General features: G+C 38.9%; 1 pseudogene; it reads right to left on the reverse strand.

Annotated features, from left to right (window-relative positions):
- Positions 1-13,078: 13,078 nt before the first annotated feature.
- Positions 13,079-13,147, reverse strand: LOC118525203 (U4 spliceosomal RNA; annotated as a pseudogene).
- Positions 13,148-15,454: the final 2,307 nt, after the last annotated feature.

The raw sequence follows: 15,454 nt of genomic DNA on the forward strand, positions 1-15,454 counted from the left end.
AGGAATGTTGAAAAAGAAAACCAAAGCTGGAGGCATCACAATTCCAGACTTCAAGCTGCATTACAAAGCTATAAACATCAAGACAGTATGGTACTGGCACAAAAATAGACACATAGATCAATGGAACAGAATAAAGAACCCAGAAATGGATCCTCAACTGTAGGGTTAACTAATCTTTGACAAAACGGGAAAGAATATCCAATGGAGAAAGGCAGTCTCTTCAACAAATGGTGTTGGGAAAACTGGTCAGCCACATGTAGAAGAATGAAACTGGACTTCTTACACCATACACAAAAATAAACTCAAAATGGATGGAAGACCTAAATGTGAGACAGGAATCCATCAAAATCCTAGAGGAGGACATAGGCAGCAACCTCTTTGACCTCAGCTGCAGCAACTTCTTGCTAGACATGTCTCCAACGGCAAGGGAAACAAAAGCAAAAATGAACTATTGGGACTTCATGAGGATACTAAGTTTTTGCACAGCAAAGAAAACAATCAACAAAACTAAAAGGCAAACTATGGAATGGGGGAAGATATTCACAAATGACATATCAGATAAAGGGTTAGTATCCAAAATCTATAAAGAGCTTATCAAACTTAACACCCACAGAACAAAGAATCCAGTCAAGAAACGGGATGAAGACATGTACAGATATTGTTCTAAAGAAGACATACAAATGGCCAACAGACACATGAAAAAATGCTCCACATCACTTGGCATCAGGGAAATCCAATACAAAACCACAATGAGATACCATCTCACATGGGTTAAAATGGCTAAAATTAACAACTCAGGAAACAATGTATGTTGGCGAGGATTTGGAGAAAGGGGAACCCTCTTACACTGTTGGTGGGAATTCACCCAACATGCACCCCAATGTTCATAGCAGCAATGTCCGCAATAGCAAAATTATGGAAAGAGCCGATATCCATCAGCAGATGAATGGATAAAGAAGATGTGGTGTGTGTATGTATGAATATTACTCAGCTATCAAAAAGAATGAAATCTTGCCATTTGCAACAACGTGGATGGAACTAGAGGGTATTATGCTAAGCGAAATAAGTCAGTCAGAGAAAGACAAATACCATATGATTTCACTCATATGTGGAAATTAAGAAACAAAACAGATGAACATAGGGGATAGGAAGGAAAAATAAAATAAGATAAAAAGAGAGAGGGAGGCAGACCATAAGAGACTCTTAACCATAGGAAACAAACTGAGGGTGGCTGGAGGGGAGGTAGGTGGGGGAATGGGATAATTGGGTGATGGGCATTAAGAAGGGCACTTGATGTAATGAGCACTGGGTGCTATATGCAATTGATGAATCACTAAATTCTACCTCTGAAACTAAGAATACACTATGTGTTAACTAAATTTAATTTAAATAAACATTTTTAAAAACGTAAAAAGAAAAACAGTAATGGAACCAAAATATTAATACAGTAAAAATAAATCCCAGAATGATGGTCATGCAGTTAGAAATGAATAAATTGATATTGCAATAGAAGGCTCTAAGAGTCATCTCTTCAGAAGAAAAATACACCAGGCAATTTCAGTTTTAAATCTAGAAAGTTCTTTTTTTAAAGATTTTATTTATTTATTTGACAGAGACACAGTGAGAGAGGGAACACAAGCAGGGGGAGTGGGAGAGGGAGAAGCAGACTTCCCGCAGAGCAGGGAGCCGGATGCGGGACCCTGGGATCATGACCTGAGCCGAAGGCAGACGCTTAACGACTGAGCCACCCAGGCGCCCCAAAATCTAGAAAGTTCTTAAAACATAATAAAGCTAGTTACTTTTTAGCCAAGAAAAGCAACTGGAAACTCCAGGAAAAACAGATGTGTACATGACAGTAATGATCCAAATATGAAGCTAACTAAAATGTGATACGATTTACAGCAATTAGCAGATACAGGAGAATTCAATTGAACTTTGCTCTTGAAATATTACTCTTAGAGTGATATATGGATAAGTGGTATTGGTTTAGGGTTCCTCCTCTACCCAATCATATTACATGTGTGAGAAAATTTACACAACAGTAATTCACAATTAAAATCATAGAATCAACCTACAGACTAAATAATGTTATGTTGCCAATGATGGAAGCAATGATAAAAATCATAAAAAGAACAGGTGATAAGAGAATAGCAAAGAATTGTAGGAGAGCTGATTGCCCACTTTTCCACAATTATCATAATTAGAAAATATGTAATTAATTAATGTCAAATGGGTTAATTAAGAGATTTAAATCTGTTGGGGTGCCTGGGTGGCTCAGTTGGTTAAGTGTCCGACTCTTGATTTCGGCTCAGGTCCTGATCTCAGCTCAGGTCCTGATGTCAGGATCATGAGATTGAGTCCCACGTCAGGCTCTGAACTCAGAGGGGAGTCTGCTTAAGATTCTCTCTCTTATTATATGGTTTCACTCATATGTGGAACATAAGGAATAGCATGGAGGACCATAGGGGCAAGGAGGGAAAACTGAATGGGAAGAAACCAGAGACAGAGACAAACCATGAGAGACTCTGGACTCCAGGAAACAAACTGAGGGTTACAGGGGGGAGGAGGTGGGGGGATGGGGTAACCAGGTAATGGGTATTAAGTAGGGCACATGTTGTGATGAGCACTGGGTGTTACACACAATTAATGAATTGAACACTACATAAACAAACAAAGATTCTCTCTCTCCCTCTGCCCCTCATCTTGCTCTCTCTCTCTCTCAAATAAATAAATCTTTTTTAAAAAAGAGATGTAAATCTATTGCTTAATATTGAGAAGGTAACCAAGAGTACTAAAATAGTAATATTAAGAAATGGGACATAAAGTAGGGGAGTAAGGGGAATAAGATGTAGAGAAAATACACCAAATTCCTCATTTTTATGGTGAGATACTGTGTAATTATGATTAATCATGAAATATAAGTACACAGAGTTCCAGGGGTAACCAGTGGAAGCATTAAAAACAGAAATGTTTGAAAGTTAAATGTTAAATTTCTGGGGAAAGCAACTGAAACTGACAGTGGAAAGAAAGGCGACTTCTGCTTTTCTTTCCACATTCTTCTCTACTGTCTGGACTTCTTTTCATTTTAATTCTTTCTTTTCTTTTTTTTTTTTTTTTAAATTTTTTTATTGTTATGTTAATCCCCATACATTACATCATTAGTTTTAGATATAGTGTTCCATGATTCATTGTTTGTGCATAACACCCAGTGCTCCATGCAGAACGTGCCCTCCTCAATACCCATCACCAGGCTAACCCATCCTCCCAACCCCCTCCCCTCTAGAACCCTCAGTTTGTTTTTCAGAGTCCATTGTCTCTCATGGTTCTTCTCCCCCTCCGATTTCCCCCCCTTCATTCTTCCCCTCCTGCTACATTCTTCTTCTTTTTTTCGTTATGTCCCTTTGAAGTCTGGGATTTATATTGAGCTGTGGAATTCGTATTCTGTGTGGAAAAATAATAAACAGATAAATAGACAATATAATTTCAGAAAGTTTTTGTTGTTATGAAGGAAATAAAACAGTGTAATGTGTTAGAGTGACTGGAGGGGGGATGACCAGTTGAGGACTGGGGAGGGGAAAACAGGAAAGACCTCTCTAAGGAGATGACTTTCCACCCAGATAGTGATCAAGAAGATGGGTTCTGAGGCAGAACAGTTCACTCAGATGGAAGAGCAAAATCAAAATTCCTAAGAATGGAAGGTGCTTAGGGAATCCAAGGAGAGAAACGCTAGAGCAAAGAAAGGGAGGAGGAGAATAGAGTTATTGTAATGACTAATTTTTAGTATAATTCCATGTTAGTGTGTCTCAGTTGTGAGTTGAGAAAGAGTACCTTTCTTCATAGAGAAAGATGGGATTTGGGGAGCATGCTAGTCGCATTAACAACACAAATACGCTTAAGTGTCTTGAATACACACATTGAGCACTCTGCCTGGTTTATTCTCCACTCTATCTCCAGTATCTGGCTCACAGTAGGCATTCAATTGATGTTGATTAAATTAAGGGATTTGAAAATCATCTTTGAAGTGGACATTTTAATTTTATATCATAATTTGGGGGCTACATGCCACATCTCACCTATTCAAGAACCTCATATTGGGTTTCTTTTCTATGCCAGATATTGTGCTAATTGCTAGAGATACAAAGATAAGACTCTGTCCTACTTGCAGAGAGCTTATGGTCTACCTAATTTACTAGATTTTACATCATAATTGTAAGCTTAAAAAACATTTGTACAGTGACCATAGATACAATTAAACCAATTAGTCATGATGTTTAAAAAAGTTATACTGCTCTGAGAAAGGCCCTTAATGAATTACAAAAGGGGGGGTTCTCACAACAGGTGTAATATTTATGTCCTTTCTAATTCAAAATTGAATTTTGGCCATTATTTAATCATTTTCTACAGTACTGAATACTTAATAGTTCTCATTGCTATGTTCACGAAACAATATGCTTTTAAAACTGTAGTCGGGCTGACAGCTGTCTGAAAAGCTGGGGCAGTTTTTTTCTTCTCCTTAATCAAAGTCAATGCAAAATGTGATGATTTCATTTAAAAATAAAATTGGATATCCATAAATAGTTTTTTTAAAAATTTTGGGTGCAGCTGGTGTGACCACCCTCATGGAGTGATTTTGAAATTTACTTAATCCTTTCCTATTTATGGAGTCAGAGACAGAAGAACAAAATTTTATTTACTAAAAATTAGCTAAGGCTTAGAAGAGGCTTTGTATAAGAATAACATCTCGAGATGGTGACATAAGTAGGATGGTAAGAAAGAGAAACGTTGAAATCTTAAGTAATAGACATTTGTGCCCACGATGTTTTTCTTTTTAAAATGTACCTTTAAATATAATCATTGGAAGATTATACAACCCTCCAGCAAATTTGCAGTTTTTATAGATATAGGACAAAGTGGTATAAACTGTCTAGGGAAACATTTGCAATATGGATAAAAAGTTATAAAAATGTAAATGCTATTTGACCTAGAAATTCTTTTAGACCTCTATCTTAAATGCTTCTCAAACTTATTCATCAAAGAAACTGATGATGCGAGTAAATGTGATTTCCTCCCATTCCCACACACCCTCCACTTACCCCTCCCCATTAGGCTCCCTACTCTTAAAGTGGCCTGCTGACAGCCTGAAATTTCTTTGAAACCCAGTTTTATATTTAAAATTATATATATTAAACATAAAAACAATAAGTTTATACTATCAATTCTTGCAAAATAAGGATGCCTGGGAAAATATAGCCTCCATTTGATTAGAACCAGAATAAGAATACAATTAGGCAAGTGCACAGAGATGTGCCAACAAGGATAGAAATGACAAGTGCTCTTATAATTGAGATAAATCCTAAGCAATGCAGATCTGCCAAAAGAGAATGGCCCAATAAATTATCATACTGTGGAATACTACACTGCAATTAAAAATTTTAGTGAGACTGTATATTAATTGACAAAAATAGGTAGATGATCATGAACTAATACCAAGATAAAAAATTTAAAAAATGAATTTTTATTCATTTTTAAAAAATATTTTATTTATTTATTTATTTGAGAGAGAGAGAGAGAGAGAACAAGCATGAGCAGGGGGAAGGGCAGAGGGAGAGGGAGAAGCAGACTGCCCACTGAGTGGGGAGCCTGACGCGGGACCTAATCCCAGGGACCTGAGATCAAGACCTGAGCCAAAGTCAGACGCTTAACCACCTGAGCCACTCAGGCGCCCCCAAAATAAAACAATTTAGAGAGCTGATCCCATTTTTTAAATAATGTCTGTGTGTCTTTGTCTGTGTATCTCCCCAATTTAAAATATATATTTACCCCTTTAGAATATTTCAGTAGAAACCTTATCAAAAGAATCACAGTAAAAACATTATTTATTTATTTATTTATTTATTTATTTATTTATTTATTTGCTTGCTTGCTTGTTTGTTTTTAGGGAGGCTCCATACTGGGCCTACTTGAACTGATGGCCCTGAGATCAAGACCTGAGCTGAACTCATGGCCCTGAGATCAAGACCTGAGCTGAAATCAAGAGTGAGACACTTAAGCGACTGAGCCACCCAGGCACACCCAGAGTAAAAACATTTTAAATTATTTTAATATGTTAGAAGACAAACTTAAGGCTCAAACTAAAAACTGCTTATTTATGTACTACTTTATAATCCAAATATGCATTAATAATTTGTGTAATTTTTATTGGGACACTGCATATATGATTATAAGAATATAAATATGTAAACAAAATGTTATCAATAGCTATCTTTATAGTATGCTATAATGGGTACATTTCATTCATTATCTCTTTTTTGCTTATTTTCTGATTATTTCTTTTTTTTAAATTTTTTATTATGTTAATCACCATACATCACTAGTTTTTGATGTAGTGTTCTATGATTCATTGTTTGTGTATAACACCCAGTGCTCCATGCAGAGCTTTCCCTCTTTCATACCCATCACCAGGCTAACCCATCCTCCCAGCACCCCCCCAGAACCCTCAGTTTGTTTTTCAGAGTCCCTAGTCTCTCATGGTTCATCTCCCCCTCCGATTCCCCCCCTTCATTCTTCCCCTCCTGCTATCTTCCTCTTTTTTTTTTTTAACATATATTGTATTATTTGTTTCAGACGTACAGATCTGTGATTCAACAGTCTTGCACAATTCACAGCGCTCACCATAGCACATATGCTCCCCAATGTCTATCACCCAGCCACCCTATTCCTCCCACCCCCCACCACTCCAGCAACACTCAGTTTGTTTCCTGAGATTAAGAATTCCTCATATCAGTGAGGTCATATGATACATGTCTTTCTCTGATTGACCTATTTTGCTCAGCAAAAAACCCTCCAGTTCTATCCACGTCGTTGCAAATGGCAAGATCTCATTCTTTTTGATGGCTGCATAATATTCCATTATATATATATATACACCACATCTTCTTTATCCATTCATCTGTCGATGGACATCTTGGCTCTTTCCACAGTTTGGCTATTGTGGCCATTGCTGCTATAAACATCGGGGTGCACGTACCCTTTCGGATCCCTACATTTGTATCTTTGGGGTAAATACCCAGTAGTGCAATTGCTGGACCATATGGTAGCTCTATTTTCAACTTTTTGAGGAACCTCCATACTGTTTTCCAGAGTGGTTTCACCAGCTTGCATTCCCACCAAGAGTGTAGGAGGGTTCCCCTTTCTCCGCATCCCCGCCAACATCTGTCGTTTCCTGACTTGTTAATTTTAGCCATTCTGACTGGTGTGAGGTGATATCTCATTGAGGTTTTGATTTGGATTTCCCTGATGCCAAGCGATGTTGAGCACTTTTTCATGTGTCTCTTGGCCATTTGGATGTCTTCTTTGGAAAAATGTCTGTTCATGTCTTCTGCCCATTTCTTGATTGGATTATTTGTTCTTTGGATGTTGAGCTTAAGAAGTTCTTTATAGATTTTGAATACTAGCCCTTTATCTGATATGTCATTTGCAAATATCTTCTCCCATTCTGTCGGTTGTCTTTGGTTTTGTTGACTGTTTCCTTTGCTGTGCAAAAGCTTTTTATCTTGATGAAGTCCCAATAGTTCATTTTTTGCCCTTGCTTCCCTTGCCTTTGGCAATGTTTCTAGGAAGAAGTTGCTGTGGCTGAGGTCAAAAAGGTTGCTGCCTGTGTTCTCCTTTAGGATTTTGATGGATTCCTGTCTCACATTTAGGTCTTTCAACCATTTTGAGTCTATTTTTGTGTGTGGTGTAAGGAAATGGTCCAGTTTCATTCTTTTGCATGTGGCTGTCCAATTTTCCCAACACCATTTGTTGAAGAGACTGTCTTTTTTCCATTGGACATTCTTTCCTGCTTTGTCGAAGATTAGTTGCCCATAGAGTTTAGGGTCCATTTCTGGGCTCTCTATTCTGTTCCATTGATCTATGTGTCTGTTTTTGTGCCAATACCATACTGTCTTGATGATGACAGCTTTGTAATAGAGCTGGAAGTCCGGAATTGTGATGCTGCCAGCTTTACTTTTCTTTTTCAACATTCCTCTGGCTATTTGGGGTCTTTTCTCATTCCATACAAATTTTAGGATTATTTGTTCCATTTCTTTGAAAAAAGTGCATGGTATTTTGATGGGGATTGCATTGAATGTGTAGATTGCTCTAGGTAGCATTGACATCTTCACAATACTTGTTCTTCCAATCCATGAGCATGGAACATTTTTCCATTTCTTTGTGTCTTCCTCAATTTCTTTCATGAGTATTTTATAGTTTTCTGAGTACAGATTCTTTGCCTCTTTGCTTAGATTTATTCCTAGGTATCTTATGGGTTTGGGTGCAATTGTAAATGGGATCGACTCCTTAATTTCTCTTTCTTCTGTCTTGTTGTTGGTGTATAGGAATGCCACTGATTTCTGTGCATCGATTTTATATCCTGCCACTTTACTGAATTCCTGTATGAGTTCTAGCAGTTTTGGGGTGGAGTCTTTTGGGTTTTCCACATAAAGTATCACATTATCTGCAAAGAGTGAGAGTTTGACTTCTTCCTTGCCGATTTGAATGTCTTTTATTTCTTTTTGTTTGATTGCTGTGGCTAGGACTTCTAATACTATGTTGAATAGCAGTGGTGATAGTGGACATCCCTGCCGTGTTCCTGACCTTAGGGGGAAAGCCTCAGTTTTTCCCCATTGAGAATGATATTCGCTGTGGGTTTTTCATAGATGGCTTTTATGATATTGAGGTATGTACCCTCTATCCCTATACTCTGAAGAGTTTTGATCAAGAAAGGATGCTGTACTTTGTCAAATGCTTTTTCTGCATCTATTGAGAGGATCGTATGGTTCTTGTTCTTTCTTTTATTAATGTATTGTATCACATTGATTGATTTGTGGATGTTGAACCAACCTTGCAGCCCAGGAATAAATCCCACTTGGTTGTGGTGAATAATCCTTTTAATGTACTGTGGATCCTATTGGCTAGTATTTTGGTGAGAATTTTTGCATCCATGTTCATCAGGGATATTGGTCTGTAATTCTCCTTTTTGATGGGGTCTTTGGTTTTGGGATCAAGGTAATGGTGGCCTCATAAAATGAGTTTGGAAATTTTCCTTCCATTTCTATTTTTTGGAACAGTTTCAGTATTAATTCTTCTTTAAATGTTTGGTAGAATTCCCCTGGGAAGCCATCTGGCCCTGGGCTTTTGTTTGTTGGGAGATTTTTGATGACTGCTTCAATTTCCTTAGTGGTTATAGGTCTGTTCAGGTTTTCTGTTTCTTCCTGGTTCAGTTTTGGTAGTTGATACATCTCTAGGAATGCATCCATTTCTTCCAGGTTATCTAATTTGCTGGCATAGAGTTGCTCATAATATGTTCTTATAATTGTTTGTATTTCTTTGGTGTTGGTTGTGATCTCTCCTCTTTCATTCATGATTTTGTTGATTTGGGTCATTTCTCTTTTCTTTTTGATAAGTCTGGCCAGGGGTTTATCTATCTTGTTAATTCTTTCAAAGAACCAGCTCCTAGTTTCGTTGATCTGTTCTACTGTTCTTTTGGTTTCTATTTCATTGATTTCTGCTCTGATCTTTATTATTTCTCTTCTCCTGCTGGGTTTAGGCTTTATTTGCTGTTTTTTCTCCAGCTCCTTTAGGTGTAGGGTTAGGTTGTGTATCTGAGACCTTTCTTGTTTCTTGAGAAAGGCTTGTATTGCTATATACTTTCCTCTTAGGACCACCTTTGCTGCATCCCAAAGATTTTGAACAGTTGTGTTTTCATTTTCATTGGTTTCCATGAATTTTTAAAATTCTTCTTTAATTTCCTGGTTGACCCATTCATTCTTTAGTAGGATGCTCTTTAGCCTCCATGTATTTGAGTTCTTTCCAACTTTCCTCTTGTGATTGAGTTCTAGTTTCAAAGCATTGTGGTCTGAAAATATGCAGGGAATGATCCCAATCATTTGGTACCGGTTGAGACCTGATTTGTGACCTAGGATGTGATCTATTCTGGAGAATGTTCCATGGGCACTAGAGAAGAATGTGTATTCTGTTGCTTTGGGGTGGAATGTTCTGAGTATATCTGTGAAGTCTACATGGTCCAGTGTGTCATTTAAAGTCTTTATTTCCTTGTTGAACTTTTGCTTAGATGATCTGTCCATTTCAGTGAGGGAGGTGTTAAAGTTCCCCACTATTATTGTATTGTTGTCAATGTGTTTCTTTGCTTTTGTTATTAATTGCCTTATGTAACTGGCTGCTCCCATGGTAGGGGCATAGATATTTACAATTGTTAGATCTTCTTGTTGGATAGACCCTTTAAGTAGGATATAGTGTCCTTCCTCATCTCTTATTACAGCCTTTGGTTTAAACTCTAATTTGTCTGATATAAGGATTGCCACCCCAGCTTTCTTTTGGTGGCCATTAGCATGGTAAATGGTTTTCCACCCCCTCACTTTCAATCTGGGGGTGTCTTTGGGTTCAAAATGAGTCTCTTGCAGACAGCATATCGATGGGTTTTGTTTTTTAATCCAATCTGATAGCCTGTGTCTTTTGATGGGGGCGTTTAGCTCTATTACATTCAGGGTAACTATTGAAACATATGAATTTAGTGCCATTGTATTGCCTGTAAGGGGACTGTTACTGTATATTGTCTGTGTTCCTTTCTGGTCTATGTTGCTTTTAGGCTCTCTCTTTGCTTAGAGGACCCCTTTCAATATTTCTTGTAGGGCTGGTTTCGTGTTTGCAAATTCCTTTAGTTTTTGTTTGTCCTGGAAGCTTTTTATCTCTCCTTCTATTTTCAATGACAGCCTAGCTGGATATAGTATTCTTGGCTGCATATTTTTCTCATTTAGTGCTCTGAATATATCCTGCCAGTCCTTTCTGGCCTGCCAGGTCTCTGTGGATAGGTCTGTTGCCAATCTATTGTTTCTACCATTGTACGTTACATATCTCTTCTCCCGAGCTGCTTTCAGGATTTTCTCTTTGTCTCTGAGATTCGTAAGTTTTACTATTAGATGTTGAGGTGTTGACCTATTTTTATTGATTTTGAGAGGGGTTCTCTGTGCCTCCTGGATTTTGATGCCTGTTTCCTTCCCCAAATTAGGGAAGTTCTCTGCTATGATTTGCTCCAATATACCTTCTGCCCCTCTCTCTCTTTCTTCTTCTTCTGGGATCCCAATTATTCTAATGTTGTTTCATCTTATGGTATCGCTTATCTCTTGAATTCTGCCCTCGTGATCCAGTAGTTGTTTATCTCTCTTTTTCTCAGCTTCTTTATTTTCCATCATTTGGTCTTCTATATCACTGATTCTCTCTTCTGCCTCATTTATCCTAGCAGTTAGTGCCCCCATTTTTGATTGCATCTCATTAATAGCCTTTTTGATTTTGACTTGGTTAGATTTTAGTTCTTTTATTTCTCCAGAAAGGGTTTCTCTAATAACTTCCATGCTTTTTTCAAACCCAGCTAGTATCTTTATCATCATTCTGAACTCTAGGTCTGACATCGTACTAATGTCCATATTGAGTAAGTCCCTGGCAGTCGGTACTGCCTCTTGTTCTTTTTGTTGAGGTGATTTTTTCCGTCTTGTCATTTTGTCCAGAGGAGAATAGATGAATGAGAGAACAAACTGCTAACAGGGTAACAACATCCCCAGAAAATATACTCTAAACAATTCAGAAAAGACCTGAAACCGGGGGAAAAGAAAGGGAAAGAAAGAAAAAAGAAAAAGCAAAAAAAAGAAAAAGAAAAAGATAAAAACAAACAAAACAAAAAAAACCAGAATATGATCAAATATGATCAGGCTGGTGCATAGATCAGTGCCACACACTAGATTCTGGGTGTATTTTGGTCTGTTAGAAGAAAGTGCCTCCCAAAATTTTAAAGAAAGAAAAACTTATATATGTACAAAAATAAGGGTCTATATGATGAAGGGATGGAATATGATTGTAAAGATGAAAATTATAAAAAAATTTATAAAAGGAATTGATAAGAAGTTGTTTGAAAAAAGAAAGAAGAGGATTTAAAAAAAAAGAAAAAAAAAGACAGAGAATGTGATCAGGCAGGAGACTAGAACAAAGCCATACACTAGAGATTTAGGGTATATTTTGGTCCGTTAGAAGAAACTATATCTCAAAATTTTAGAGAGAGAACAACTTATATATATATGCCAAAAAGGGGTAACTACAATGAAGGGATAGACTATGACTCTAAAAATGAAAAATAAAAATGTTTTTTTAAAAAAGGGATTGATAAGATGTTGGTTGAAAAAGGGAAAAAGAAAAATTCAAAAAAAAAAAGACAGTTAAAAAAAAAACTAACTTTGAAAGACTAAAGACTCATGGTAAAAAAAGCCATGAATTCTATGTGCAGTATTCCCCTAGCGCTGGAGTTCTGCCGTTCTCATTGATCAGTAAACTTGGTCTTGGCTGTCTGTTCTTGCTGATCTTCTGGGGGAGGGGCCTGTTGCCGTGGTTCCCAAAAGTCTCTGCTGGAGGCAGAATTGCCCCGCCCTTGCCCAGTGGGGGCTAAGTAATCTGCTTGGGTTTGCTCTCCGGACCTTTTGTTCCCAGCAAGCTTTCCGTTTGGCTTTGGAGGATGAGAGTGAAAATGGCGGCCTCCCAATCTCCGCCCTGGAGGAGCCGAGAACTCGGGGCCCCGCTCCTCAGTGAGCCCCAGAGAAAAGCAGTCAGTCACTCCCGTCTCCCCGGTTTCCGGCTGGGCTGCACTCCGAGCTCACCCGGCCTGTGACCGAGGGTTTCTATCTCTGGCACCTGACTCGGTGTGGAGTCTCCAAACTCAGCAGATCCCTGCGGTGTGCTCCCGCGCCGCTCCTCCCGGGGGAAGAAGGGGGGTCTCCCCGGATCTGCCGCTTGTTGGGTCCCTGCTGGAAGAGCAGTGGCCCGACTGTGCCGCGGATCACAGTTTATGGCAACCCCGAGCTGAGAGCCCACTGCTCGGCTCAATCTCTGCAGCCGGCTTCCCTGCTCCGATACCTGGGAGCTCTGCTGCAGTCAGGCACCCCCGGTCTTTCTGTGACCCCGAGGGTCCTGAGACCACACTGTCCTGCGAGGGTTCCATCCCCGCTTAGCCACTGGAGCCACGTCCCACAGCGGAGCCGACTTCTATTAGCAATAATCGTGCCTCAGATAAACCTCATTGGCTACGATACTGCCACTGCGCAAAGCTAGAGCCGACTTCTAAAAGTTCCAATTTTGTGCTCCACTGCTCTATCACTTGCCAGAAGCGGCGACGGAGGCCCCCTCCCCCGCCATCTATCCTCCCGAATATCACCTCGGATTCACTTCTCCGCACGTCCTACCTTCCAGAAAGCGGTCGCTTTTCTGTTCAGAGAGTTGTTGCTATTCTTTTCTTCGATCTCCTGTTGAGTTCGTAGGTGTTCAGAGTGGTTTGATCCCTATCTAGCTGAATTCCTGGGACCAGATGAAATCCAGGTCTCCTACTCCTCCCCCATCTTGCTCCGCCCCCCTTTCTGATTATTTCTTAAAAGAATATAAACTACACAAATATAAATTACATGTGTAAATAAGAATGGAAAAGGTACTATTTTCATATAGATACCAAATTACTAAATGTTGGATTGCCTCAATGTTGTTTTAGAAGTCCATAAGAATACAGAACAACATTAATTATACACATACTAGCATTACCACTTCAAATCTTTACACAGAACATCCCCACACATTCAATAACTTAATCCCACCCAAATTTCTCTCTTCCCATTAGTGTTGTAGAAATACTAGTGTATCATACGTGTTTTATTTCTAGCAGGTATTATCACTAATTAGTTCTTTGAACCTAGGAGCAAAAGAAGTCTACCTTCTTCCCAAGTAATACTAGTCAGCTGCTGGATTTCTTGCCACTGTGAACAATGATTTTCAGACATTTATAATCCTGTACCACTGTAGATAATAGAATTTGAGCACACTCCAGTATATGTTTATTTATTTAAAGTATATCCATATGTTGTACCAGTACACTGTAATAATACACTGCACATTATTCCTAACCATGTCCCTCTTTCATCTAGTCATAGTACAGCACCAGATGGATTCCCCTAAACATGCCAGATCATGTCACTAGAAACCTCCAATGGTTCCCTACCTCACTTAGAACAAAAGCTAAAATCTTCAAAATAGCCCTGTAGGCCATATACAATCTGGTCCTTACCTCTTGGTCTCCCTCATTGATTCCATTTAAGGCACACTAGCCTCCTTGTTACTCCAATAGCATAAAAGGCATATTTCTGACTCAAGGCCCCAGCATGGAGTGTCAAAGCTAGAGCAGGGTGAGAAGGGCATTCACAAGGGGGTAAGGGAGTAGACTGCAGTGGGGAATCAGAGCTCAAACAGGATGAGAAAGGTGTCCACAAAGAGGGGCAGCCTGCCATGTTGTGCTAGTATCTAAGCAGGATGGGGAAGTCTCCACTTGGTGGGAGAAGAAGCCAGGCACTGGAAGTCAGAGCCTGAGCAGAGTGAGGAGAGCATCCATGTGGACAGGTGGCTTGGCACTGTGAGTTGAACCCAAAGCAGAATGAGGTAAGCATCCTTGCACTGTCACATGGTGTCAGAGCCCAAATAGGGGGATGGAGGAATTTGTGCAGGAGGGGATGGAAATGGAGTTGGGAGACTTTTTGCATACCCAGATTTATCAAATAAACACATAAAGAATATTTTGAACCAGTTTTCTCACTAATGGAAAAGGGAGGTACAAATATGAGTAGGAAGAAAACTAGAGTATGTGTATATATGCATACATGCACACATACACATTTATTTCTTTCTCAATCCATATATATTCTAAAAATCATGAGTCCACACTGATACTTCCAGTTCCAATCCAATACCACTAGGTTCATTTTACACACACACACACACACACACACGCACACACATGCACTGCTAGCTCTGTCCACTGTGAGGGCTGGAACAGAAACATCCCAGTAGTATACTGAGCACTCCCAGGTCCCCATATCTTGGTGTCTAAATACTGTTGTCCAAAATGATCCAAGATCCTTGAGATCACCTAGTTTCAGCCCTGGGTGAGGGAAAGTGCAAGAGGCACCTTTGCTCCAGAAGGTAAGCAAGTGTTCAAAAAATGAAGGGAACACGTCCAAAGGATTCAAAATCTCATTTAAAGGGGCTCCATGAACAAATCGGGGAGAGGGACACTTTGAGCATCTAAATAAAAATGTTAACAAATTATAACACACTGAATAAGGCAGGAAACTATGAGTCAACAGAGATATAAATTAATAAGTAATTCAATTATTTTGATGAGGAATAAGATATTTATACAGTTTCAAAGTATCACCTGTAAAATATTTATTCATTATAAGAGGGAAACAATAACTTTAAAGTTAAGAAGCCATCACCCTAATCAAAGTGATCAAAGTGAGTGTCATTAGTAATGGGACAAATTGATATCATGTGACAGCTGATAGAATATAATGAGAATATAGCATCACTTCACTGA

This window comes from Halichoerus grypus, chromosome 5, assembly GCF_964656455.1.
Source record: "Halichoerus grypus chromosome 5, mHalGry1.hap1.1, whole genome shotgun sequence".
NCBI classification, from domain to species: Eukaryota; Metazoa; Chordata; class Mammalia; order Carnivora; family Phocidae; genus Halichoerus; species Halichoerus grypus.